At 50.0% G+C, this 26,417-nt stretch overlaps 3 protein-coding genes across 4 annotated transcripts in view; 1 reads left to right on the top strand and 2 right to left on the bottom strand.

The window, feature by feature from the left end:
• Positions 1–16,235, bottom strand: part of CERS4 (ceramide synthase 4) — a 35,136-nt gene extending 18,901 nt beyond the window's left edge. The window contains exons 1-2 of one of the 2 annotated variants that reach the window (XM_055545788.1): positions 16,040–16,235; positions 7,982–8,100 (exon numbers count right to left, since the gene is read on the bottom strand). The gene's annotated coding sequence lies outside the window, so the exon portion shown is untranslated. The remainder of the gene's footprint in view (positions 1–7,981; positions 8,101–16,039) is intronic. The other variant, XM_055545789.1, reaches the window with a different exon arrangement.
• The window catches only part of TIMM44 (translocase of inner mitochondrial membrane 44), a 369,417-nt gene that overhangs the window by 131,668 nt on the left and 211,332 nt on the right, over positions 1–26,417 (top strand). The window lies entirely within an intron of this gene.
• Positions 1–26,417, bottom strand: part of RPS28 (ribosomal protein S28) — a 239,358-nt gene that overhangs the window by 55,805 nt on the left and 157,136 nt on the right. The window lies entirely within an intron of this gene.

Below are 26,417 nucleotides of genomic sequence, written 5' to 3'. Positions count from 1 at the left end.
CCTGGGGTGGAGTGAGCTCTGAGTAAACATGTAGTTACCATTAGCAGCTGGGTGGGGGAAGCAGTCTGGGAACCAGGGCACTGATCCATGCAGGTTCTGAGTGGTTCTCCTGGGGACATCCTCCCATCCATGCTCCTCCCCCGCCTCCCTCTGCAGCCTTTCCTTAAAGCTGTAGCCAATGAATGAGCTCAGGATGGCTGCTGAGGGGTCATCTGGAGAATCACCAAGCGGGCAGCTGGTCAGGCCTAACCAGCCTGAGGTTTTATCCTCATCTCCCCTCCCACCCTCGAGTTCCTCCCCTTCCTCCCCAAGCTGGTCTCCCAGCCTGGACTGCTTCTCAAAGGCACTTTGGCCTCACTCCCAGCCCTGCCCCTGCCACCTGGGAGCCAGACTCTGATAATCCTTCTTAGTGCCTAAAAATATCCCCAGATTGGAGGGGCAAGTAGAAGACAGCGATCAGGGCTTTGTGCTGACACGGGGAGGGGGAGGATGAGCAGAGCACCCCTGAACTCCCCACCCCACCCCCCTGCAAAGGCCCTGGCAACACCCAGCAGAGCAGAGCTGTGCACACACGTTTTATTTTAAATCTAGCTGGAAGTGCAGGGCTTGTCTGGGCTGTGCAGGGAAGAACAGACACACACACACATACTCACTCACTGCCCCCACAGCCTGGCCTGCTTGGGGTCACCTGACTCCTTCGGCTAGAGGCCCAGGCAGGGAGCACGTGATGGGCTAAGAGGGGGTTATTTGTAGATAACCACAGCCACTCCTGCACCTAGCCTCAGCTCCTCCACTTTGGCCTCTCTGAGCAGGGTCCCTGCGGGGTGCTCACGACCAGAGATGTAGCCAGGCCAGGAGATACCACCTTCAAGGATCCTAAGGGGGGGGGGGTCCCAAGTCCAGGGCTCTGCCTCTCCCCTTCATGCTCTGGCCCTGCTGGTACACCCCTCCCCCAACTCAATTCACTGCAATGGCTGCTTGGTGGGCTTCCAATTCACCAATCAGATTCCTCCTCCAGGGTCTGCATGTGCTGTGTCCAAAACTCACCAAGCTCACTCCCATCTCAGGACCTTTACATGTGCTATGACCAACTCACAAAGCTCATTTCTGCCTCAGGGGCTTTGCATATGCTTGTCCAACTCACCAAGTTCATTCCTGCCTCAGGACCTTTGCACATGCTGTTCTCCCAGGCAACCCCTGTCTATCTCTGTCTCATCATTCACATCTTGGTTCACTGTTACCTCCTTGGAGAATTCTTCTCAGATCACTACCAAAGAAGCCATCATATTCTTCTATCTCCTTACCCAATTTTGTTGCTTCAGTCCTGTCATCCCACTTGAACTGTTTTTTTCTTTTTTTTTTAAACGCTTACAATTATTTATTTCTTTACTTACTCTTGGCCGTGCTGAGTCCCTGTTGCAGTGTGCAGGCTTCAGTAGTTGCAGCACATGGGCTTAGTTGCCCCGTGGCACATCGGATTTTCCTGGACCAGGTATGGAACCCTGTCCCTTGCATTGGAAGCATAGAGTCTTAGCCCATGTTCCCTGGAATCCCCAGCCCATTGGCCACCCCTCATCACTACAGCTTGCTTCTCCAGGTTCCCTGGCTGCACCTTCTCAGAATCACCCCTTGGCAATGCAACCCCCTACCACTGCCCCCTCCCCCTAATAAAGTAACCATCAGGGAGGGCTGTGAGGGTTGATCTGCAGATGCCTGAGAGCTGACTGTGGGACATCCATCCACCCTCTTGGAATCTGTTCCCTCCCTCCTACAGCCCCTGGAATATCCCAGGTGCTAGAGCCCCCAAGGGCGCCACCCAGTGGCGGCAAAGTCTTTACACAGGTGGTGCCTTTTTCCTTAAGTGCCCGCACCCCTTCACTAGGCACCCCCTTCACTGGGCTCATTTGTACTAGTCTTTAAGATCTGGGTCAGATTAAATTCCCTACTTAAGAGGCCTTCTCTATCCTTCCCACCCTAAGGAAGCAGAGCTCCCTCCCTAGTCCCGCCCACCCCACCAGGGCCTTTCTTCAAAGCTTCTGTTCAGCCCTGGCTGGCCCCACGGAGCTTAGAGAGCTGAGCCTTCCTACCAGAGAGTGAGGGTCAGACCAGGAAGTGACCTGTGGGGTCCCCAGCATCACCCAGCGTAGGGGTATGTTGGGAGCTGGTTAGGGTAGTTTCAAGAAGGATGGAGGGAAGAGAGATCAGGTCTCTGGAAGTTTTTGTGGGCAAGTGAGCAGATCCAGCCCCAGAGGCAAGGGGGGTGGGGCAGCAGGATCTGATTGTTACCTGCACAGGACTCAGAGAGGTCAAGCAAACTGATGGGCTTGTAAGGAGAGTGCTTGCTGAGTGTGTGCTCAGTCGTGTCTGACTCTTTGTGACCCCATAGACTGGAGCCCTCCGGGTTCCTCTGTCCATGGGATTTCCCAGGCAAGAATACTGGAGCAGGTTGCCATTTCCTTTTCCAGGGGATCTTCCTGACCCAGGAATCGAACCTGCATCTCCTATGCCTCCTGCTCGGGCAATTAGTTAAAAACAAAAACACACAACTCTGGGACTTCCTTGGAGGTCCAGACTCTGTGCTTCCATTGCAGAGAGCATGGGTTTGATCCCTGGTCGGGGAACTAAGATCCAACATGCTATCTGATGCAGCCAAAATTTTTTTTAAAAAACAAAAAACATGACTTTATTGAGTGACACACAAAAACTATGCATGTTTAAAGTGTGTGAGTCAATGCATTTGACATATGTATGGACTGATGGAACTCATCACCTCGATCAAGATACCCATCACTATAGGCTTCCCAGGTAGCTTAGTGGGAAAAAATCTGCCTGTCAATGCAGAGCTGTGGGCCCGATCCCTGGGTCAGAAAGATCCCCTGGAGGAGGAAATGGCAACTCACTCTAGTACACTTGCCTGAAAATTTTCATAGCCAGAGGAGCCTGGTAGGCTACAGTCCATGAGATAGCAAAGAGCACACACATATCCATCACTCCCCAAGTTTTCTTGCGTGCCTTGGAGTTCCTCCCTCTCTCCCTTCCAGTGAGAACTGGAAGCAACCTGGATGCCCAATGCTGGGGATCAGAAATTCCATCAGAAATTCAGGATTCCATACTATGAAATATTACATAAGCATTTAAAAGCAGGAGGAAGACCAACCTGGAGGGCATGATGCCCAGTGAAATAAACCAATCTCAGAAAGACAGATATTATCTGATTCCACTTATAGGGGGTCCTTAGTTAGAGGAGTCAGATTTATAGAGACAGAAAGTAGAATGATGGGTGCCAGGGGCTAGAGTAGCTGGATAAGGGAGTTAAGTGTTCAATAAAAACAGTTTCTGCTTGGAAAATGAATAAGTCATGGAGATGGGTTACATGACAATGTGAATATTCTATAAAATGGTCCAGATGATAATTTTTTTTGCTATATGTGGTTTACCACAATTAAAATAATTTTTAATTAAGAAAATTATCAAATTGGGATGAAGAGAGGAGGGAAAGCTATGCTCATGGACTTGGTAGGATCACTGAGTTGAAAAAATGAAAGCAAAATCCAGAGACACTAATGGACTGATATGTAATTCATGTAATGGAAAACCACCAAAAGAGTTCTGTCCTTGGTATTTATAACAGTGGAGTTAGCTGCATCAGACCAGCCCTCTCAGAGATAATAATGAGAAACTCTGGACTATATGCTAAAAAACTGTTATACCTTGAAGTTTTGGTGTCCCAACATCCTATATGGTATCCATTAGCCACATGTGCTCATTTAACTTCCAATTAATTAAAATTAAAATCTAAAATTCAGCTCCTCAGTTGTATTATGAACATTTCTACACTTAATAGCCACATGTGGCTTGTGGCTACCATATTGGGCAGTGGAGGTATGGAACATTCCCATCATTGCAGAAAATTCTACTGGGCAGTACAGCTCTAGAGAGTTACCAAAAATAGGCAAAAGTTGGAGGGGAGTCTCTACCTGTTCTAAGGGAATGGTATGGGGTGACCTTCCCATTTCTCACTGGAAATAGAAACTGGATTGAAAAATGATAAGACAGAATCCAAAGGGACTGTAACAGTTCAACAATGGGGCAGAACACACAGGAAAGGAAAAAGCCAAAAAGCAACAACCAAAAATCAGGTTCAAATTCTATCCAAAATTGCTGTGCAAGTCTCTTGCTAACCCTTGAACCATGTGCAGGGCCGACTCCAACCAGCCTGGGTAAAGCTAAAGAAAAGTAAGATATCACCCTCCTCCCACCCCAGGGGAAAGAGACTTTGGAACTTGAGTTCAGACAGTTTAATTGCCTGTGAAAATTTAAAAAAGGGATGTGGGGAAGAATCAATGTTCTTCAGAGGAACACAACAGAATCCAGAGTGTCTACAAGGTATCTTTCATAATGTCCAGAATACAATCCAAAATTACTTGACATGTGAAGAAACAGGAACACATGACCTATGCCCAAGAAAGACGGAAATTACTGAGGACCGACCTTGAGATGACCCAGATGTTGGAATGAGCAGATAAGGACTTTGAAGTGGCTATTATAAATATATTCAAGGATGTAAAGGAAAAGTACCTCCTAATGAATGAACAACAACAAAAACCTCAGTAGGGAAGCAGAAATTATTAAAAAAAAAAATGCACCAAATGGAGATTCTAAAACTGAAAAATACAATATTTGAAATAGAAAAATAGAAAAATTGACTGTGGACTCAGCCATAAAAAGAATGAAATTTTGCAATTTGCAACAACATGGATGGACTTGGAGGGTATTATGCTTAGTGAAATAAGTCAGACAGAGAAAGACAAATACTGTATGATATCACTTATATGTGAAATCTAAAAAATAAAACAAGCGGGTGAATATAGCACAAAAGAAACAGACCCACAAACTAGTGGTTACTGGTAGGAAGAGAGAAGAGGGAGGGGCAAGAGAAGGGTAGGAAATGAAGAGGTACAAGCTACTATATATAAAATAAATAAGCTACAAGGACATATTGTACAACACAGGGAATATAGTAAATATTTTATGATAACAAATGGAATACAACCTTTATAAATTGTGAATTACTATACTGTGATTCATATAACATTGAAACATATAATACGGTACATCAACTATACCTTTAAAAATAGATAAAATACAATATACATTGTACAAGAAGAAAAAGAAAGCATTATGTATCCAGAAAAAAAGCCAAAAAAAGTTTTTTGGTGTTTTTCTCCCCCCCACTGTGGGCTTGATAGCAGATTGGAGATGGTAGAAAAGACAGCTAACTAATTTGGAGACTGATAATAACAAATACTGAACAGAAGAAGAGAAAAGAAAAAACTAAAGATTGAATAAAAATGTGTATCTAGAAATGGACAGTGGTGGCTGGACAATATTGTTAATGTACTTAATGCTACCAAGTCATGCAATTAAAAATGGTTAAAATGGTAAAATGTTTAGCTTGCATACATTTTACCACAATTTAAAAAAATATACAGTCTCAGTGACCTTGGGACAACATCAAAAGATCCAACACATGTGCAATTGGAGTGCTCTAAAGGATATCGTCCACACTCCGGAGAGGTATTCTATCAGGAAGGTGGGAGATGGGGGAAGCTGGTCCACTTATTTTGTGAGTCACTGATTTTTACAAGAGGTGTATTTCAAGGTGACTTAATCTTTTTTTTTTAATTGCACAATTCACCTAACATAAAATGCACCATCCTAAAGGCAGTTACTGTTCTCCTGTCACAGATGAACTGACTTATCTACCCAGGGCCACATAGCTGGTAACTGACCAGGCTGCATGGGAGCTCAGCCCCGTACCACCCGGTGTTCTAGATGGACATGGGCTCACGGAACATCAGCCCCTGCATTCTTGGAAAACAGGACCTGCTGCCTTTATGCCTACACTTCACCCCATCTACTCTGGGCTTTGCCTGGATCCTCAGTGACTACCCCCTGGCCCACACCAACTCCAGTGGTCAGTTCTGTCTGTGGATTCCTGACCTCCTAGTGTGTGTTCTTGTTGTTAAGTCATGTCCGGCCCTCTGAGACCCCATGGACTGCAGCACGCTAGGCTTCCCCTATCCTTCTCTATCTCCCAGAGTTTGCTCAAACTCATGTCCATTGAGTCAGTGATGCTATCCACCTATCTCATCCTCTGTCGTCCCTTTCTCCTGCTGCCCTCAATTCTTCCCAGCATCAGGGTCTTTTCCAATGAGTTGGCTCTTTGCGTCAGGTGGCCAAAGTATTGGAGCTTCAGCTTCAGTCCTTCCAATGAATATTCTGGACTGATTTCCTTTAGGATTAACTGGTTTGATCTCCTTGCTGTCCAAGGGACTCTCAAGAGTCTTCTCCAGCACCACAATTCAAAAGCATCAATTCTTCCTAGTGGTCTATCTGCTCCCTTTGTCTGTCTCTCCTTCCAAGAACCACGGCATCCTGGCTAATCTAATCCAAGCCGTTTTTCTTCCCCTATGACCCTAAATGAGGCCAGTCCTGAACCCTCTCACACCAGCTTTTCTCCCTGGGAAACCTCACCCCCACTATCAGTGAGCCTGTGCTTTGGTTTTCCAGATTCCTGCAGTTTCCAGGTTTCTCTCCCAATGCCAAAATGGTTAACCCAACAGCACCTGGCTATGCCTTGCCCAGATATATCTCACTCAACTCGTCCTCCACTGTAAGTGTGCTTCTTGGCCATCATCCCACCATGTACCCAGTCTTTGGGGACAAGAATCTGAGAGTCATCTCAGACCCTTCCTCATCACCCCCGCCCCCCACCACCCCAGACACTCAGCTACTCTCCAGGTCCTGCAATTGCATCTGTCTCTCCCGTAACAATCAAGCGAGTTCTTCTCCACTCAATTCCCATTACCAAGGACCCTTCTCTGATCTCAATTCTCGTGGTTACCTCCACCTTGATCTCTCTGCCTCTGGTATTACTTTTCTTTTTAAACATGTTATCAATATTTATTTGTATTTATTTATTTGGTTGCACCAGGTCTTAGTTTCCACATGAGGAATCTAGTTCCCTGACCAGGGATCAAACCCTGATCCCCCTGCATTGAGAGTTCAGAATCTTAGTCACTGGACCACCAGGGAAGTCCCCTGCCTCTGGTTTTCCCCAGGCTGCCTCCCTCCATCCACATTTCCTTCCCCGAAAGAGAAAAGCCAGCACTGGAGAGGGTGTGGAGAAAATGGAACCCTTGTACACTGTTGATAGGAATGTAAATTGGTGTAGCCCCTATGGAGAATAGTATGGAGGTTCCTGAAAAAACTAAAAATAGAGCTCCCATATGATTCAGCAATCCCACTTCTGGGCATGTACCCAGAAAATATGAAAACTTTAATTTGAAAAGATACACACATCCCAGTGTTCACAGCAGCACCATTTGCAAACAAGACATGGAAGCAACCTAGAAGTCCATCAGTAGAGGAATGGATAAAGATGATGTGGTGCATATTAACAATGGAATATTACTCAGCCATAAAGAGAATGAAATAATGCCATTTGCAGTCACATGGAGGGACCTTAGATATCATATTAAATGAAGTCAGTCAAAGACAAATACCATATATCACTTACATGTGGACTCTAAAACAAGGATACAAATGAACTTATTCACAAAACAGAAACAGACTCCCAGACATAGAAAACAAATTTACAGTTCCCAAATGGGAAAAGGCTGAGGGGAGGAATCAATGAGGAGTTTGAGATTAGCAGAATCAAACTACTATATACAGATAAATGACAAGGACCTACTGGATAGCACAGGGAACTGTATGCAATATCATAATACATTTTAATGGGAGAGGAAAAAAGAGCCAGTGTCAGCCTCATAAGCAGACAGTGGCCATAAAACAAACACAAGGTAAGTAGGATGACATCTGGTCCTGGCAGGTACTGAACTCTAGGGAGCCTGCCAGCCCAGGTCTGAGCCCTCCTGGTTCAAGCATTCAAGCAGAAGTTGGCAAATGTTGTCACCTGGGCCTTAACGACACAGCAGCAGCAACAGGAGCCTTGGGCCTCGATGTTCCCAGAAGGGGGGTGATTCTCCTGTGAATAGTCCTGTCACGTGGGCTGTCCTTGGGACCTCAGATGACCTGCATCAGGCGAAGTGCCCCAGAGATTAAAACATTACAGAAATTAGATGGTGTATGGGCTTCCCTGGTAGTTTGGTAGTTCAGACAGTAAAGAAATCCGCCTGCAATGCGGGAGACCCAGGTTCAATCCCTGGGTTGGGAAGATCCCCTGGAGAAGGACGTGGCCACCCACTCCAGTATTCTGGTCTGGAGAATCCCAAGGACAGAGGACCCTGGCAGTGTATTTGAATTGAACCCTTCTCAATTAGTAGATGTTGTTTCTAAAGTATTCTACAACAGGGAACAGAAGCAAGGAGAAGTGAAATGGAATGCTGCTTTTCTGGTAACAGCATTAAAGCGAGTAACCTAAAGGAGGGCTTCCCAGGTAGCTCAGTGGTAAAGAATCCACCTGCCAATGCAGGCAACCCAGGTTCGATCCCCCGATCCAGGAGGACATGGATACCCACTCCAGTATTCTTGCCTGGAAAATCCCATGGACAGAAGAGCCTGGAGGGCTACAGTCCACAGGGTCACAAAGAGTTGGACACAACTGAGCACGCATGCATGAACACAGGCCTGCAGCGCTGTCAGGGTCCCAAGGGAACCAAGGGTTGAGACAGAGGCAAACTGTGAGTTCGGAGGAAAAAACCAGCCTGGGCAGATCCACTCTTGCTGGGTGGCCCCAGGCTAGCAGTGCCTTCAGTGATAGAATCATTACCCCACTGCCTACCTACCCGCTCTCCCAGGTAAGGGTGGGGAGCCAAGCTGGGCTTGTGTGAGAAGGCTCACCCTCTGGGTGGGTGGAGGTTCCAAAGCCAAGGGAAGAGTCCCCAGGGGGAGTCTGTGTGTGGGCCCTTGAAGACCCAGGGGTGTTTCTGTTACAAGAGTTCCTCTTCCCCATCCACCCCACAGCAGTCCCAAAGAGTCTCACTCTAAAAGCCTTCCCCCACACTGGAGACTGGGGCTGCTTGGGGTGGGAAGTCAACCTTTCCTTCGTGCCTGGGGTTATCACCAAGGTCTATATGATCTGGCTCTGGCCTGGCCCCCGCTACCCCGCCGACCTCCTTCAGCCACGAGACCCCATGCTTCTCAGCCTGGAGTCCATGGCCACGATTCCTGAGGTCTGTTCAAACTCAGAAACATGGCTGTAATGCAGCACGTGTGTGCTAAGTTGCTCGGTCGTGTCTGACTCTTTGCAACCCCATGGACTGTAGCTCACCAGGCTCCTCTGTCCATGGGATTTTCCAGGCAAGAATACTGGAGTGGGTTGCCATGCCCTCCTAAAAAGTTCGCCTGCCAATGCAGGAGACACAGGTTCGATCCCTGGTCCAGGAAGATACCACATGCCGCAGAACAATGAAGCCCGTGCACCACAACTACAGAGCCTGTGATTTAGAGCCCCTGAGCCACAGCTACTGAAGCCCGAGGGACCTTGAGCCCACCTTTCCCATCAAGAGAAGCCACCTCAATAAGAAGGCTGCGCACTGCAAGAAGGGTAGTCTCCGCTCGCTGCAACTAGAGAAAAGCCCGTGCAGCAACGAAGACTCAGCACAGCCAGAAATGAATAAAATGATAACAAAAAAGGACTGCTCTGAAGAAAGCTGTGGCTGCAAATGTCCATACAGTGATGGTTTCTCACTATTTTTTGACCTATTTCTCGGTAATGTTTGAGCAAGGCTGGTATGCAGATGCCTTGTGTGCTTTTTGGACTTCCCAAGGTCTGAAGTCATGACCTTTTCATCGAGTTTTAAAATTTCAGTCGGTTAATTTCACTCAGAGCCTTGACTGAATAGTGTCACTGGTTGAAACGGGTTGAAACAGGCAAGCGTCTGCAGCTATTTGGTTTGTAGACATCATTGCAAGCATCTTCCTGATTTTATCAACTCAAGCACAAAGACTATAGTCCATAGCTGTACCCCTGGAAAAGCTTCTGAAAATCCTTAACCTCGGAGTCAACCTCAGCAAACCCAGGACCCACAACTCAGGCTTTCTCTGAGGGCTCTTCGTGTGTGTGCGTGCTAAGTCGCTTCAGCCGTGTCTGACTCTATGTGACCCCATGGACTGTAGCCCACCAAGCTCTCCTGTCCACGGGATTCTCCAGGCAAGAATACTGGAGTGAGTTGCCTGCTCTCCTTCAGGGGAATCTTCCTGACCCAGGGATCAAGCCGGCGTTACTTATGTCTCCTGCATTGGCAGGTGGGTTTTTTCCCACTAGTGCCACCTGGGAAGCCAGGATCTTAGATCAAATGAATGCATCTTATTCTATAAAACCTCAACACGTGTGTGGAGTCATGCGAATTTGGTTGTGTAGAAAAGGTGACAGTTTCAACATTCAGAGTTACTACTTTGCCAGTGAGAACGACATCAGAGGAAGCAGGTACTGGAGTACAGCCTGATACCTCCTTTAAGAATAGCCTTAAAATCTATAGCCCAGGGTCTTCCCTGATAGTCCAGTGGTTAAGACTTTGCCTTCCAATGCAGGGGTTGTGGGTTTCACCCTGGGTCAGGAAACTAAGATCCCACATGCCTCAAGGCCAAAAAAACAAAATATAAAACAGAAACAATATTGTAATAAATTCAATGAAGATTTTTTAAAATGGTCCACCTCAAAATAAAATAAAACTCTAAAAACAAAAACTGCAGCCCAGAGAAGCCTCTAGGACAAGAGAAAACTTGACACTCAGCAGAAGAGGGGAAACTGGACTTGGACGCCAGAAATTAGCCATTTGGAAGGTAACATACTGATCACATACATCCTAAAGGGTTGTGGCATTTGTCCTGAAGAATGGGTTCCAAAAATTTTTTTTATCCTAAAATGAAAGATTCAAAACCTACGAAGAGGGGGGAAAAAAAAATATATATATATACACACACACACACACACATATTACCTTTAAGAGAGACTGGGCTACCAGAAGTAAAGTAGCCCCCCCTCCCCTCATTCTTCACACATTTCTGAAAAATTCTAGGAATACACAGGAAAGTCCTAAGTGTCCCGCCCCAGGGTCTAATTTGCCCCCAACTCCTTCCACTCCCTGGTCAGGCCCCCAGGAAGCTGTGGCTGGTGCCCGGTGTTTCTGTCATCTCCATTTTGCAGCTGGGGAAACTGAGGCACAGGGGAGGGGACGGGTAGGAAGTGGAGAGTTGGGATTCATTGAAACCTAAGCCTGTCTTCAGGGACTTCCCTGGTGGGCCAGTGGTTAAAAATTTGCCTTGCAATGCAACAGCAGATCTGTCCAGGCTGGCTTTTTTTCTCCAAAGCTTGCGGTTTGCCTCTGTCTCAACCCTTGGCTCCTCTGGCCCCCTGACAGGTCTGCAGGCCTGTGTTCATGCATGCATGCATGCTTAGTCGTGTCCAACTCTTTGTGACCTCAGGGTTCGATCCCTGGTCAGGGAACTAAGGGCCCACTTGCAGAGGGCAACTAAGCCCATGCACCACAACCACTGAGTGTCTGAAACTGGAGGGGTTGGTGCACAGCCGGGTGAATGGTGAGGGTGGGAAGGGTGAACAGGTGCAGCTGACCAGGTTTACAGGGGGTTTAGGGCGGGACGCCAAACCCTTTCTCCTACACCTAGAAAGGGAGTGACTGTGGGCTGGGGGAGGGGCCACCCTCAAAATACACCTGCATGGGTTTTTGCAGCTCGTCCTCAAGGCTCAACCGGCCCCTGCCTGCCATCTCCTGTCACCTCCCTGTGAACATGCTGCCCCAACACCCAGCTCTGGGCTCTGCGTCCTCCTCTTCCTCCCTGGTCCCCTTCTCTGCCTCCATTAGCGCCCTCCCCCTTGTTCCTTCCTTCCACTCCCTCCAGCCCTTCCAGGAAGCCTCCCAGGTCATCAGAGGCCCCAGCATGTGCAGCAGGAAGGGGAGAAGCTTTGTTCTTGTTCAGTAGCTCAGCTGTATCCGACTCTGCGACCCCATGGACTGCAGCACGCCAGGCTTTCCTGTGCCTCACTGTCTCGCAGAGTTTGCTCAAACTCATGTCCATCGAGTCGGTGATGCCATCCAACCATCTCATCCTCTGTCACCCCCTTCTCTTCTTGCTTCAATCCTTCCCAGCATCAGCACTGCCCACCAGGAAAGGGCTGGCCTTCTCCTCCTTCCTCCCCCCAGCCTCCTCCACCTTTGGGGCACACTGTCCTCTCCACACAGGGAACAACACGCCAAAGCAGATTGCACAGCAGTGGGCCCAGCAACCTCACTCCCCCTTGAGCAGGGACCCACCCAGGGTCTGCAGCTGTTGGGTTGAGGGGCCCTAAGGACCCTCAGTCTTTTCATCTGACACTCTCCCCCTGGCTCATGTTGTTCCAGCCACACGGGCCTCTTTGCTAAACCTCTAACATGCCGGGCTGGGTCCTGCCTCAGGATCTTTGCATGTGCTGGTCCCGCTGCCTGAAATGCCCTTCCTCCAGATGTCCACCTGGCCGGCTCCTTCTCATCCTTCAGGTTTCTCTGGCCCCCTTCCCAGAACATCCGCTCCACCCATGAGCTGGTGGTGGGGGGCGGGTGGCAAAGAAGCTTCATTTTGTTCCCTGTTAGCCCCCACTGCCTCCCACCACGCACGCTTCATCAGCACGTACTGAATGAATCAATGACAGACGGGGCGGGTGGGAACTGGGGACCAGCACAAGGTAGAAGGGGATCCCCAGGGGCTGGCTGGCAGGGGCTTGACCCCCTCCCCAGACATACTCACGGGGCCCTGAAGCCACATATGATTTGGGAAGCCTAGGAGGATGTGGGGAGAGGGCTGCACTCCTGCTGTTTCAGGGTGGAGACCCGGTGTGACAGAATCATACTGACAAAGGTGTGCATGCATTGCTTCGGTCACATCCACCTCTTTTCGACACTATGGGCCATAGCCTGCCAGGCTCCTCTGTCCATGGGGATTCCCCAAGCAAGAATACTGGAGTGGGTTGCCATTCCCTTCTCTAGGGGATCTTCCCGATCCAGGGATCAAACCCGCATCTCCTGTGTCTCCTGCTTTGCAGGCGGATTCTTTACCGCTGAGCCACTGGGGAAGTCCAACTTCAAGTCTATCCAGGATCTACTCACTTCTCACTCAACCACACCTCCACCTGGTCCAGCTTCATCATGGTCTGGACCAGCGCAGTCTCTCTCATGCTGATTTTCCTGGCTCCATGCCCCCAGCTTCTCCCATTTACCCAAGGTGACTCCCCTCCACATCTCTCTTCACTGGTCTCTCTGCCCGTGAACTCTACTGTTTTAATTAAAAGTTTTTATTTGTTTGCTTATTTTTGGCTGTGCTGGGTCTCTGTTGCTGTGCACAGGCTTTCTCTAGTCGTGGCACGCGGGCTTCTCATTGCAGTGGCTCCTCTTGCTGCGGACTTTATGGCGCAGGCTTCAGTAGTCACAGCTCTGCAGTATGGGCTCCACTGCTGTGGTGCATGGGCCTAGTTGCCCCACAGCACATGGACTCCTCCCTGAAGAGAGATCGAGTCCACATCCCCTGCATTGGCAGGCAGACTCTTAACAACTGGACCTGCAAGGAAGTCCTGCCCATGAACTCTTAACAACCTTTAGTAACCAGGCCAATGGTCACCTCCAACAAGAAGCCTGACTCCTGACCCCTCCCGAGGCTGAGTCAGGTCACTTCTCTGGGCTCCTCCTTCTGCCTCCCCCACCCCCCAAGGCATCCACTCTGCTTTACCAGGTGGTTATTATTACCAGATGGGCATTGCGCTCACCTCTGAGGTGATGACTGCTATTATTCTCAATTTTACAGGTGAAGAAATTGAACCAGAGGCGAAGTCACTAGCCTGGGAGCACTGCATTCAAACTGGCAGGATGAGCTCGGAGGCAGCTTCCAGCAGCAAGAGAGGGGACAGCCTGCAGTGCCCAGATAAGACAGGAGCATGCCCCCCCAGCACCTGCCTTCCTGTGGGAGTCCCAGGTGGGTGGGAGGACTGGCCCGCTCCCCACGGCCAACTACAATCATGACAGCAGTTTCTGTGCCCAGTGAGCACTTCGCGCTGGGCGCTGGGCCAACCAAACACTTTGCATGCCTGACTCACTTGATCTGTTGACGCCTGTGGGTTCTGGAGGTGGACGCGCTTATGAGTTCTTCCCATTTCTCAGAGCAAGAAATGGAGACTCAGTGGGCCCTGAACTCCCACCAGGGCTGCAGTCGAGGCATAAGGCTGCCCCTGGGATTAGCCAAACCCCTTTTTATTTCTTAGCTGAGGCTGCCTTTGATTGGAACATCATTCCCAGATACAGGTACTATGGACCCATTTTATAGATGGGCAAACTGAAGCCGGGAAAACTTTCTCTAGGGCCCCAGGGCCAATGCAATGACCAGGGCTCCCTCCCAGCTGGAAATAGGTGAGTGGGAAGGCCAGGCAAGGAAGGTTCCGACTGCCTCCTCCCTGCAGCCTGGCTGGGGCCTCGGGGACCCAGGTATGCTGAGTGAGGTTCCAGGAACTCCCATCACTGCCAAGTTTATTCATAGCAGCTGCTCCTGGAAGGGGCTTCCCATGTGGCTCAGTGGTAAAGAATCCACCTGCCAAGGCAGGACACATGGGTTCAATTCCTGGGTCGGGAAGATTCCATGGAGAAGGGAATGACAACCCACTCCAGTATTATTGCCTGGAAAATTCCATGAACAGAGGAGCCTGGCGAGCTATGGTCCATGGGGTGGCAGAGTCAGACACAACAGAGCACATACACACGCTCCTGGAAGGGGGCTGAGTTGAGGCTGGGGACTCTGGGGGCTTCAAAGACACCTCTACACTCCAGAATTTCTATTTCAAGTGGCCCCACACGACAGATCCAGGCTGCCGCCTTGCACTCAGATGCCTTGGACCTGGCCTGGGTTCCCAGTGGTGTCTTCAGGACGTCCCCCCTCGGGTGGCATCTCAGGTTTTTCAAATCAGTCTGAGTCACAACAGCCTCACACCCCTGACCTGTTTCTCCCTTGGTTTCCCCATCCTTCCACACTCCCAGCTGCCCACACCAGAAATCTCTTCCATGCACCTTTCTTCTGCCCCACTTCTGAGCAGGCAGGGAATGCAGGCGAAGTCCCTCTGCCAAAGAAGAACCCCAAACCGCCCACTTTCCATCTCCCCCTTCCTGTCGGGTCCAAACCAACAGTCTCCTCCTCCCATCTCTTTTTTGGGGGCAGAGTAGCTGCTGGATCTTTTTAAGACACAGCTGGACCCGGTCACTCACTTTGTCCTAAGCCTCCGTGGTCCCCACAGACCTGAGAACGGAATCCACACACTGCTCGTTATCTTCGTGGCCCGAGGCCAAAGTCTTCGCACCTGATACCCGGCTCACTGAACTTGAGCCACACTCGCCTCTTTTCCGCTCTGCAGACATGCCAATTTGGGCCCTGCCTCATAATCTTTTGCTGTTTTCTGGGCCTAAAACCCCCTCGCTGTCTGGTTCTCTCAGGCCCGGCTGACACCTTTTCCGAGAATTCCTCCGTGACCCTAGCCCATCTCCTAGAGGTGTGGTCTTCTCCGCACTGTGCATGGACTGGCATAATCCGTGTCTGTTTACGCAGGTCCTAGCAGTCTACGCGGCCGGGCTGCGGGCTCTGAGGCTAGGGCCCCGGCTGCATCCCCAGCAGGTAGAGATTCTCTGGTGACCGACCGACAGACCCCCGCATCGCGCTCCTCTCGTTCACACATTCCGGACTCCCCACGACCCCCGCCCCCGCCACGCTAGGCTCGTCCCCACTCCCGCCCGCCCGTTACGCAGCCGCCGCGTCCTCCTGCGCTCGCTGCGTCCCGGCCCTCGGGGGAGCGGGGCTCTCTCAGGGAGGCGGCCGGGGCCTGGGACCAGACGGTAAGCCCCGGGAGGCCGTCCCGGACGAGGCGATGGGGGACAGCGGCTGTGTCTGGGGACCCCCGCGGACGCCATAGCCGTGGAGGCAAGGCCGGAGCTCGCTGCTAGGGTGGCTTTCCGGGCCGCGTTCGGAGCGCTGGGGTCTCACTTACCTGGGGGGCGCAGGCGGCCGGGAGCACCAGGGGCCGGCGGTGGGGTGGGTGGCGGACAGCTAGCCTGGCGCAGATGCGGAGGAGGAGACGCGCGCAGCCGGCACCAGGCACCCGGACTCTGCTCCAGGCACCGCCTCTGCAGGGGGCCGGGAAGCAGGCTTTGGGGGCAGCGCTGGGCGGGATCGGGGGCGGGGCCGGGGCGGGGCCGGGCTGAGTCCTTCGAGGCTCGGGGTCCTAGAAGCGCTCGGGCCCCTCTGTGCGACAAGGCCGCTTCCTAGACCCCCGCCCCGCATAAGAGGCCCCACCTCCAGTCCCACCCCGCCCCGCCCCGCCCCGCGGCGCTGTTTAGCCTGAACCCCACCACAGGTTTCTTCGCTGTGCTGTAGCTCTTTCCTTTGAACCTACTCCCATCTGCTGCGCCCTCAGTCCTGCCCCCATTTCTCTTCCGTTCTCTGCAAGTCCTCTCCAGCGCCCTCCGGGGTCCTCTTTGCTGGCCCGGCTCTGATCCATCCGTATATCTGCCGACACACCATGCGCTCCTGGACCCGCCTGAGTGCACCGCTGGGTGTTGTGCAGAAGGCCCCCCGACTCACCACCTCAGACCTCGGAGGCCACCCCCAGTGCCCCCAAGGTCTGGTGACCTGTCCCAGCTCTCAGGCCGAGCTGGTCCAATTTTTGGTTCATGGGACCGACTGCGGAGTTGGGAAGCCAAGGAACCCCCCTGCGAGCTGGGAGGCCTATAGGGCAGGTGGGTGAGTCTGTGGTTCAGTGGGGTGTAGAGATAGGCGGCAGAGCTGGGAAGATAAAGGCGGGGAGGTAGGACAGTGTTGGTGGCGGAGAAACCCCAGGCTCCCTCTTGTAGGGAGGAACAGAAGGTGACCCCCCGGCTCACAGGGGCAGAGAGCCAGGGCAAGCCATGAATGCTGGGCAATCCCGCATGGTGCAGAGGTAGTCTGTGAGCACCTGGGCAGCGTCTAATAGACTTGCAGTCCAGCTGTCGCCAGTTTGAAGGGAAGAGGGTTCCAGAACCACCGGCCAACCCCACGACGTCTGGGCAAGTGGCTCACCTTTGAACAATAAATCGCTCCCTGTAGCAGACCCGGGGCGAGATGGGTGAACCCCAGGTTATTTTGACAGTGGGGCCCTAGGCAAGTTGCTTCACATCTTCTGAGATTGATTTCCACACACACAAAGGAGGAGGACAGCAGAGCCAGATATCTGTTGCAAGCATGGTTGAACAGAGCACCTTCTGTTCCCTCTGCTGGGCTGTCCCTTATTGTCCCAAATGTGTGCATTCTTCTTCTTCAGCTCTCAGTCTAGTCCTCAGAGCCCCCTTTCCCCTCTGCCCCACCATCCATATTTGCCCTTTTATTCTCTCCCCTTCCTCCAAGAGCTCTTTTATTGTTTAGCCACTCAATCTTGTCCAACTCTTTTGTGACCCCATGAACTGTATGTAGCCCACCAGGCTCCTCTGTCCATGGGATTTCCCAGGCAAGAAAACTGAAGTGGGTTCCCATTTCCTTCTCCAAGGGATCTTCCCTACCCAGGGTTCCAACCCTTGTCTCCTGCAATGGCAGGCAGATTCTTTACTGCTGAGCTTCCAGGAAAGCCCAAGAGCTCCTTTGCACACGAGGAAAAGTCAAACAATAAAGACTCTTTTCTCAGCATTGTGAAAATTTTGTTTTTCAGTCGCTTAGTCATGTCCACGGTACCTTGCACCTGGGGGTGTGCAGAACATGAGAGCCATTTGGATTAATAATGACCCCAGAGACCTGGTAGAATAGGGGCAGTCCAGGCCCCAGAGGAGGAGCAGCAGGTTCCTGGAGGTGTAGAGGGGAGGTCCTCAAAAGAGGATTTGGGTGGGCTGGGGTCAGGGAGAGATTTCTGGGCAGAGGTGGGGAGGCGGGAAGAAGGGCTCCACCTGGCAAAAAGAGATGCAAGCTGGACCTTCTGCACATGGGCCACTTCTCCACTACTCCCTGCCCTTCTGTGACCACCCACTCCCCACTCCAGCTGTGAGCATGCAGTGTTCAGGGCAGGCTTCCTGGAAGAGGTGACATCTGTAACCAGGGGGATTCAGCTGAATTAGGGCCCAATGGTGAGGGAGGAGAGGACAGGGCTGGACCAGTCACTAAAGGCCCTCCAGGGTTCTCTGGGGAGAGGCACAGTCAGATTTGAAGTTAGATACAATCAGATTTAAAATGGGACAGCAGCAGGAGCAGCTGGGGTCTGGTCTGGGAATTGTAGACAGGAGTGAAGAGAGGAACTCCAGACGGATTTAGCAGTAAAATCGCCAGGGTATGGGGGAATCAGAGGAGGCCAGGTCCTGGGTGGTAAGAGTAGGGGGATGGAGTCATTTCTAAGTTGGTGGGTCCAATGCAGGGTGTCTGGGTTGTGGGAAGGGGGACCCTAGGGAGATTTGGGAAGCTCCTTGCCTCCTTCATTCCAGACTTTCACACCCTCTGTACTTGAGGGTGGGACAGGAAGGTAGGATTGGGGAGGCTCATAAACCTGATCCAGGTAATAAACTGAGGGCTTCTTTGTCCCTTTTGTGCCCCCACCCGCCATCAGATGGCTGGTCCCAGTGGGCTTTTCCAGACCCTGGAGGTCATCATGGCCAGGCCTGGAGGCTGGACTCTAGACCCTGGACAATGAGCCCTGTGCTAGACGGAATAAAAGGATGCCCACACATCCTAACCCCTGGAACCTGTGAATATGTGACCTTACAAGGCAAAAGGGACTTTGCATGGCTGATTAAGTTAAGGATCTGGAGATGGGGGGATTATCCAACAACATCACAAGGGTCATTATTAGTATTCCTTTTTTTTTGGTTGCACTGTATGGCATGTGGTGGTTGTGGTTAGTCGCTCAGTCGTGTCCGACTCGGCAACCCCAAGAACTGTAGCCCACCAGGATAGCATGGGGATTCTCCAGGCAACAATACTGGAGTGGGTTGCCATGCCCTTCTCACTGTGCGGCACATTGGATCTTGTTTCCCTGACCAGGGATTAAACCTGCACCACCCACAGTGGAATCTCAGAGTCCCTAACACTGAAGAACCAACAGGGAATGCCCACAAGGGTCCTTATAAGAGAGAGAGAGGAGAGTCAGAGGGAAAGAGATGGGAAGATGCTGATCTGTTGATTTTGAAGGTGGAGGAAGAAGGCAGGCAGCCTCTAGAAATTGGAAAAGGCCAGGAAACACATTCTCCCCTAGAACTTCCAAAAGGAATTCAGCCCTACTGACCTCTTGATTTTAGCCCCGTGAGACCCATTTTGGTTCCTACTTCCAGAACTGTCAGATAGTAAATGCGAATTGTTTTAAGCCACCAAATTTCTGATGATTTGTTACTGTAGCAGAAGACCCAGACAGAGCCCCAACCTCCCATCCAGAGTCCTGCTTGCTCTGTCAGACCCCGCCCCCCTCTGATCCTGACACGATTTCAAAATCAGCACCCACAACCCAGCCAGGGTCTGAGGACCCACCCAGGTCAGACCCACACCCCCTGCTACGTGTCCCCATCACCCATTCTCTTGGACTCGGTGCCCACGCTAGTGGCCTCAGGGGCTGCTGCTCCCTGGCCTGGTGGGGCAGGGACTGAAGTCACAGGTATCTGTCTGTCACTGCCTCTCCGTGCCCTGGAGAGTCCAGTTCATGACTCTCACTCCAGTTCCTCACACTGGATAGGTGTCCCAAGCCCTTGGCTGACTGACCTCCCTGGCCCAGCCTTTGCCCTTCAGGGTTCTTGCCCTCAGTGAGGGGCTTCTCTTCCTGATGACAGAGGCCCTCGGTTCAGACAGATCTGAGCCTATGTTCATGCTGTGTGACCTTGGGTGTGTGACACAGCCTCTCTGAGTCCCGTGGGATCCTCTTCTATAGGATGGAAGATAATCAGGCTAGGTGGAGTGGGGGGATCCTAGAGGGACCCTCTCCCCCATTTCAAATGGCTTGAGTCAGGGCTTGGGGAGGCGATAGGGTGGGGAGGATGGGGGAGAGGAGAGGACTTTGCACTGGCTGTTCCTCTGCTGAAATACTCTTCCTGCTTGTCCATGGGGTCCCCTTGATTCCTTTTTTTCTTTTTAAGTTATTGATGATTCTACTTATGTATTTACTTTTTTTTGGCTGCCGAGGGCAGGAGGAGAAGGGGGTGACAGAGGATGAGATGGTTGGATGGTACCATCGACTCAATGGACGTGAGTTTGAGCGAATTCCAGGAGATTGTGAAGGACAGGGAAGCCTGGCATGCTGCAGTCCATGGGGTTGCAGAGAGTCGGACACGACTGAACAACAAAATTTCAGCTGTGCTGGGTCTTTTCTAGCTGAGGGGAGTGAGGGCTTCAGTAGTTGCTGTGCAAGGGGCTCAGTAGTTGCAGTTCTCCTGGCTCTGGAGCATGGGCTCAGTTGCATGTGGGATCCTCCCCCGAACCAGGGATCGAACTCATGTCCCCTGCATTGGCAGGTGGATTCTTTACCACTGAGCCACCAGGGAAGCCCCCCACCACTTGATTCTTTAATCAAACCCACCTTCTGCCACCTAGAACAGATCCTGGCCTACAGCAGTGCTTCATAAACATTCATTAAGGGCAGAGGGGATGAGGAGAGGCCAGACAAGATATGGATTTTGTCCAGGAAAGACTTAGAAAGAGGGCTTGCTGGGTGTGTCTGTGTGCCTCTATGTCCATCTGAGTTTCTGTGTGTTTCTCTGTGTGTCTGGAAGTCTGTCTGTCTGTCTGTGTGCATCTCTGGTTATTTGTCTGGGTGTGTCTTTAGGTGTGTGTGTCCATCTGGTGTCAGTCTGTCTGTGAAGGTATCTGTGTGTGTGTGTCTGAGCATGGACAGACTGAAGCCTTGCTTTCCCCTGCTCGGGGGCTCTGGATCTCACGTTCTCCCCTGCCCCCTCCACCAGAGCAGTGTCCAGCTCCTCTCTTATCCTGCTGCTTCCCCTCCCCCTTTCCCCACCCCAGCACCCTCCTGTCTCGGTGCCTGTGTCCTCACCTGAGGGCAAGGTAGGTACTCAGAGAGTGTTAATTGCTCAGTTGTGTCCAACTCTTTGCAACCCCATGGACTGTAGCCTGCCAGGCATCTCTGTCAATGTGATTTTCCAGGCAAGAATACTGGAGTGGGTTCCCATTTCCTTCTCCAGGGGATCTTCGCAACCCAAGGATGGAACTCAGGTCTTCCACATTGCAGGCAGGCAAGATAAATATACTGTCTGAGCCACCAGGAAAGCCCCAGCTGCTCAGAGTACCTGGCTTCTCTCCAGCACCAGTCTGGCCCTTTCAGCTCCCAAGGCCCCACGCTCACTGGTTGGAGTTGCACAACCAGGTTGGTGCCAGAGATGAGCCTGTGCAGTCCTGTCTGTGAAGCAAGTGCATTGAAAATCCCCATTTTGTTGCAGCAAGGGGGAATCCTTCCAGGTCCCAAAAGACGTTTTGCAAGACTGAAGACTCTTTTGATTTTACTTCCTCTCTGCCTCTCCCTCTGTATTCTGCCTCTTGACTTCAATTTCTTGTTACAGAGACAGAACCCGTGCCACCTTAAATGATTAAGCTCAGAGTCTTAATCATTTGGTCTGCCACAAAAGTCCCCGAATCTTGTGTTGTTTTTTTTTTTAATGTAATACTTTTAAGAGTGCTTTGATATCAGTACAAAAAGAAATCTCTTGTTCTTTTTTGTTTTTTGGAAAAGAGGAGTGTTTTGGTTTATTATTATTATTATTTTGGTAATAGCTTTAGAGATATAATTTACGCACTATCCAATTCCTCAATTTACAGTGTCAAATCAAGGGTTTTTAATAAAGCCACAGAGTTGGGCAGCTTTTGCCACTGTGTTTTTAAAAAAAAAAAAAATATATATATATATATATATATATATATATATATATATATCTCTACTTGGCTGCACTGAATCTTAGTTAAGGCATGTGGGATCTAGTTCCCTGGCCAGGGATTGAACTCAGCACCCCCATCCCCGACTCCGTGCATTGGGAGCTTGGAGTCCCAGCTACTGGACCACCAGGGAAGTCCCTTCCACAGTGTTCTTTTTGAGGGAACCAGTCCCCTATCCACGGGCAAGAAGGGTGCTTCTAATCTGAGCAATGGTATAATGAGTAACCTGGTGCAGGGCTGAGGTTGAGTCAGGGTTAAATAGATCACCACAAATTCATAGAAGTAAAATTGCTAGTCAGGGCATGTGTGAGGATAGAAATTTGATAGCCATTGCCACGTGGTTCCCTGACCTCCACCATGGCAACACTATCAGACTTTGCTAATCTGAGAGGTTAAAAACCTTGTATTTCTTATTTGCATCATTTTGGGTGAGGCTGAACATCTTCTCCGTTTTTAAAAGGTGGCTCTTGCCCCTCCCCCACAAAGAAAGGGACCGTCCTGGCGGTTCTGCAACCCGCTCTCACCACCAAGGGCCTAGTTTACTCCCTGGTCAGGGGAATTAAAGTCCCACCAGCCCCACTGAGAGGACCACCACCTCCCAATAAAAAAGGTAGATTTCTATATTCTTTTCCTGGAAAAATGTTCTTGTTTTAGTTTTTTTTGTTTGTTTGTTTTATAGTTATAGAGGCTTTAAAAATTTATGGTAAGATACACCTAGAAACTCTTTTTTAAATATTAAGGAGATTAACTATTCTTTGATAAGAGCTGCCATGTCCACACCCCATCGTATTTTTTTAAATTCATTTTATCGAAGTATAGTTGATTTATAATGTTGTGTTAATTTCAGCTGTGATTCATTCATATATATATATATATATATATATATATATATATATTCTTTTCCAATATAGTTTATCATAGGATAATGATATCAACCCTGAATATTCATTGGAAGATCTGATGCTGAAGCTGAAGCTCCAGTACTTCGGTCACCTGATGTGAAGAGCTGACTCTTTGGAAAAGACCCTGATGCTGGGAAAGATTGAGGGCAGGAGGAGGAGAAGTGGGTGACAGAGGATGAGATGGTTGGATGGCATCACCGACTCAACGGACATGAGTTTGAGCAAACTCTAGGAGATAGTGGAGGACAGAGAAGCCTGGGTGCTGCAGTCCATGGGGCTGCAAAGGGTCGGACACGACTGAGCGACTGAACAACAGGATATTGAATACAGGTTCCTGTGCTACACAGTAGGACTTTGTTGTTCAGCCAGCCTATATTTAATAGTTTGCACCTGCAAATCCTGCATTCCCACTCAGTTCCTCTTCTACCCTGCCCCCCCAGCAACCACAAGTCTGTTCTCTGTGTCTGTGAATCTGGTGTTTGTTTCATAGATACGTTCATGTCATATTTTAGATTCCATAAACATAAGTGAAATCATATGGTATCTGTTGGGCTTCCCAGGTGGCTCAGTGGTAAAGAACCCACCTGCCAACGCAGGAGACCCAAGAGATATGGGTTCAATCCCTGGGTTGGAGTCACAAAGACTTAGTAACTCAACAACAGCACTGATTTGTCCGTGTCAGCTCTTAGCTGTGGCACGCCAGATCTTCGTTGTGCAGAGTCTTAGCCACCTGAACACCGGGGAAGTCCCTCATCCACCTTCCTGGATGCAGTTTTGGGAAGATCCCTAGAGCTGTCACGTCTGCCAGGAGGGTAGTTTTGTGGAGAAACATTAGAATTGTCACAATATGAAGGCTGTTTACTACTAAATTGATGATAGAGGAAATAATCTGATACCCAAACCTCCAGGATTTTTGTTTTTGTTTTTCCCAGAAATGAGCTACACCCATGGAACATGACTTTCTCTGGGGAGAGTGGGGAGGACAGAGGAATCAGTCCTCTGGTTGCAGGATATTATAAACAATCCACAAAGCAATGCTGCTGCTGCTAAGCCGCTTCAGTCGTGTCCAACTCTGTGCGACCCCATAGACGGCAGCCCACCAGGCTCCCCTGTCCCTGGGATTCTCCAGGCAAGAACACTGGAGTGGGTTGCCATTTCCTTCTCCAATGCATGAAAGTGAAAAGTGAAAGTGAAGTTGCTCAGCCGTGTCTGACTCTTAGCGACCCCATGGACTGCAGCCCACCAGGCTCCTCCATCCATGGGATTTTCCAGGCAAGAACACTGGAGTGGGGTGCCATTGCCTTCTCCACAAAGCAGTGCTAGCACGATGCAATTCCACTGCAAAACGATATGAAAAGCCCTGCAGCCTGGTGAGAAGGAAGAGACTGTGGGATAGAGATCAAAAACGCTGATAAGTCATTGCCAAAGAAAGACTTGCTGGTCAATCCAAGAAAGAGTGGAGAAGGGGGCCACGGGCAAAGGAAGGATTGGCTGCTCCAGGGAGAGATGACTCAAAACACCAGAACAATCAGACCCAAAGACCTGTGTGTAGTTTTTCTGAAGATGCAGTAACAAAGTATCACTAACCGGATGGCTTAAAGACAGAAACTTGTTCTCTTTCAGTTCTGAAAGTTCAAAGTCTGGAATCAAGATGTTGGCAGGGCCATGCTACCTCCAAGGGCCCTAGGAAAGAATGTTTTTCCTGCCTCTTTCTAGCTTCTGGTGGCTGCCGACTGACCTAGGCTTGCAGGAGCTTCCCTCCAGTTTCTGCCTGTCCTCACTTCTCTGTGTGTTTGTTTCTCTGTGTCCGGATTTCTCTTGTTTATTTCTTTACTTGGCTGCATCAGATCTTTGTTGCAGCATGTGGGCTCTCTAGCTGTGGCTCTTGGGCTGAGTTGTGCTGTGTCGTATGGAATCTTAGTTCCCCAACCAGGGATCAATCCTGCAAATCCCTTGCATTGCAAGGCAGATTCTTAACCACTGGACCACCAGAGAAGTCCATAAATTTCCCTTGTAAGGACACTGGTCATTGGATTTAGGGCCCACTCAATTCTTGTCTGGGAAATCCCATGGACAGAGGAGCCAGGCGGGCTACAGTCCACAGGGTTGCAAAGAGTCAGATATGACTGAGCAACTAAACATACACTACTCCAGGGTGACCTCCTCTTACCTTGATGACGTCTGCAAAGACTATTTCTGAATCAGGTTACACTGAGAGTAATGGAGGTCAGGGTTTCAGCCTATCTTTTGCTGGGGACACAATTCAACTCACAATAGCCCCCCCAGGTATTTTTGTTTTGTTTTGTTTTCCTTGTGTGTGTCTATTTCCCCCCAAAATGACTTTTTCCAGAATGCTATTAAAATATTACACTGTTGTTGTCGTTCAGCCACTAAGTCGTGTCCGACTCTTTGAGACCCCATGGGCTACAGCACACCAGGCTCCGCTGTCTTTTACTATCTCCTGGAGTTTGCTCAGATTCAGTGAGTTGGTGATGTTATCTAACCATCTCATCCTCTGCCTCCCCCTTCTTTTGTCTTCAATTTTTTATAGCATCAGGGTCTTTTCCAATGAATTGGCTCTTCACGTCAGGTGGCCAAAGTATTGGAGCTTCAGCTTCAGTATCAGTTCTTCCAATGGATATTCAAGGCTGATTTCCTTTAGGATTGACTGGTTTGATCTCGTTTGCAGTCCAAGGGACTCTCGAGAGTCTTCTCCAGCACCACAATTCAAAAGCATCAACTCTTCCGAGCTCAACTTTCTTTATGGTCCAACTCTCACATTCTTACATGACTACTGGAATATTACATAGCATGTATGTTACTTGCTCAGTTGTGTCTGACTCTTTGTGACCCTATTGGCTTTGGCCCACCAGGTCCCTCTGTCTGTGGAATTCTCCAGGCAAGAATACTGGAGAGGGTAGCCTATCCTTTCTCCAGGGGATCTTTCCAACCCAGGAATTGAACCTGAGTTTCCTGCAGTATGGGCAGATTCTTTGCCATCTGAGCCACCAGGAATATTACTAAACTATTAAATACAAATTTGTGAGGGAAATTTGTTGTTGTTCAGTCACTCAGTCACGTCTGACTCTTTGAGACCCCATGAACTGTAGCATACCAGGCTTCCTTATCCTTTACTATCTCCCAGAGTTTGCTCAAACTTATGTCCATTGAGTCAGTCATGCCATCCAACTGTCTCATCCTCTGTCGTCCCCTTCTTTTCTTGCCCTCAATCTTTCTAGCATCAGGGTCTTTTCTGATGAGTCGGCTCTTTGAATCAGGGGCCAAAGGATTGGAGCGCCAACTTCAGCTTCAGTATCAGTCCTTCCAATGAATATTCAGGGTTGATTTCCTTTAGGACTGACTGGTTTGATCTCCTTGCTGTCCAAGGGAGGATGCTTATGAAGGGAATGCTCCTTGCCAAAAGTCCAATGAATGTGTTTCAAGAATTAGCTGTAGTTTCAATTATAACCCACATCTTGTTCAAATGAATTCCTTGTCACAATTTGGACACTTTTTCAGAAAGTTACGGTTCCTTCCAATCAGCCCTTTTATTTCCGCCCCCTGGGGTTTTGGGGCCACTGTTAATTG

Source organism: Bubalus kerabau, chromosome 1 (assembly GCF_029407905.1).
Source record: "Bubalus kerabau isolate K-KA32 ecotype Philippines breed swamp buffalo chromosome 1, PCC_UOA_SB_1v2, whole genome shotgun sequence".
NCBI lineage: Eukaryota > Metazoa > Chordata > Mammalia > Artiodactyla > Bovidae > Bubalus > Bubalus kerabau.
Note: the sequence above shows the minus strand (reverse complement) of the source record. Positions and strands in the feature narration are given on the sequence as shown.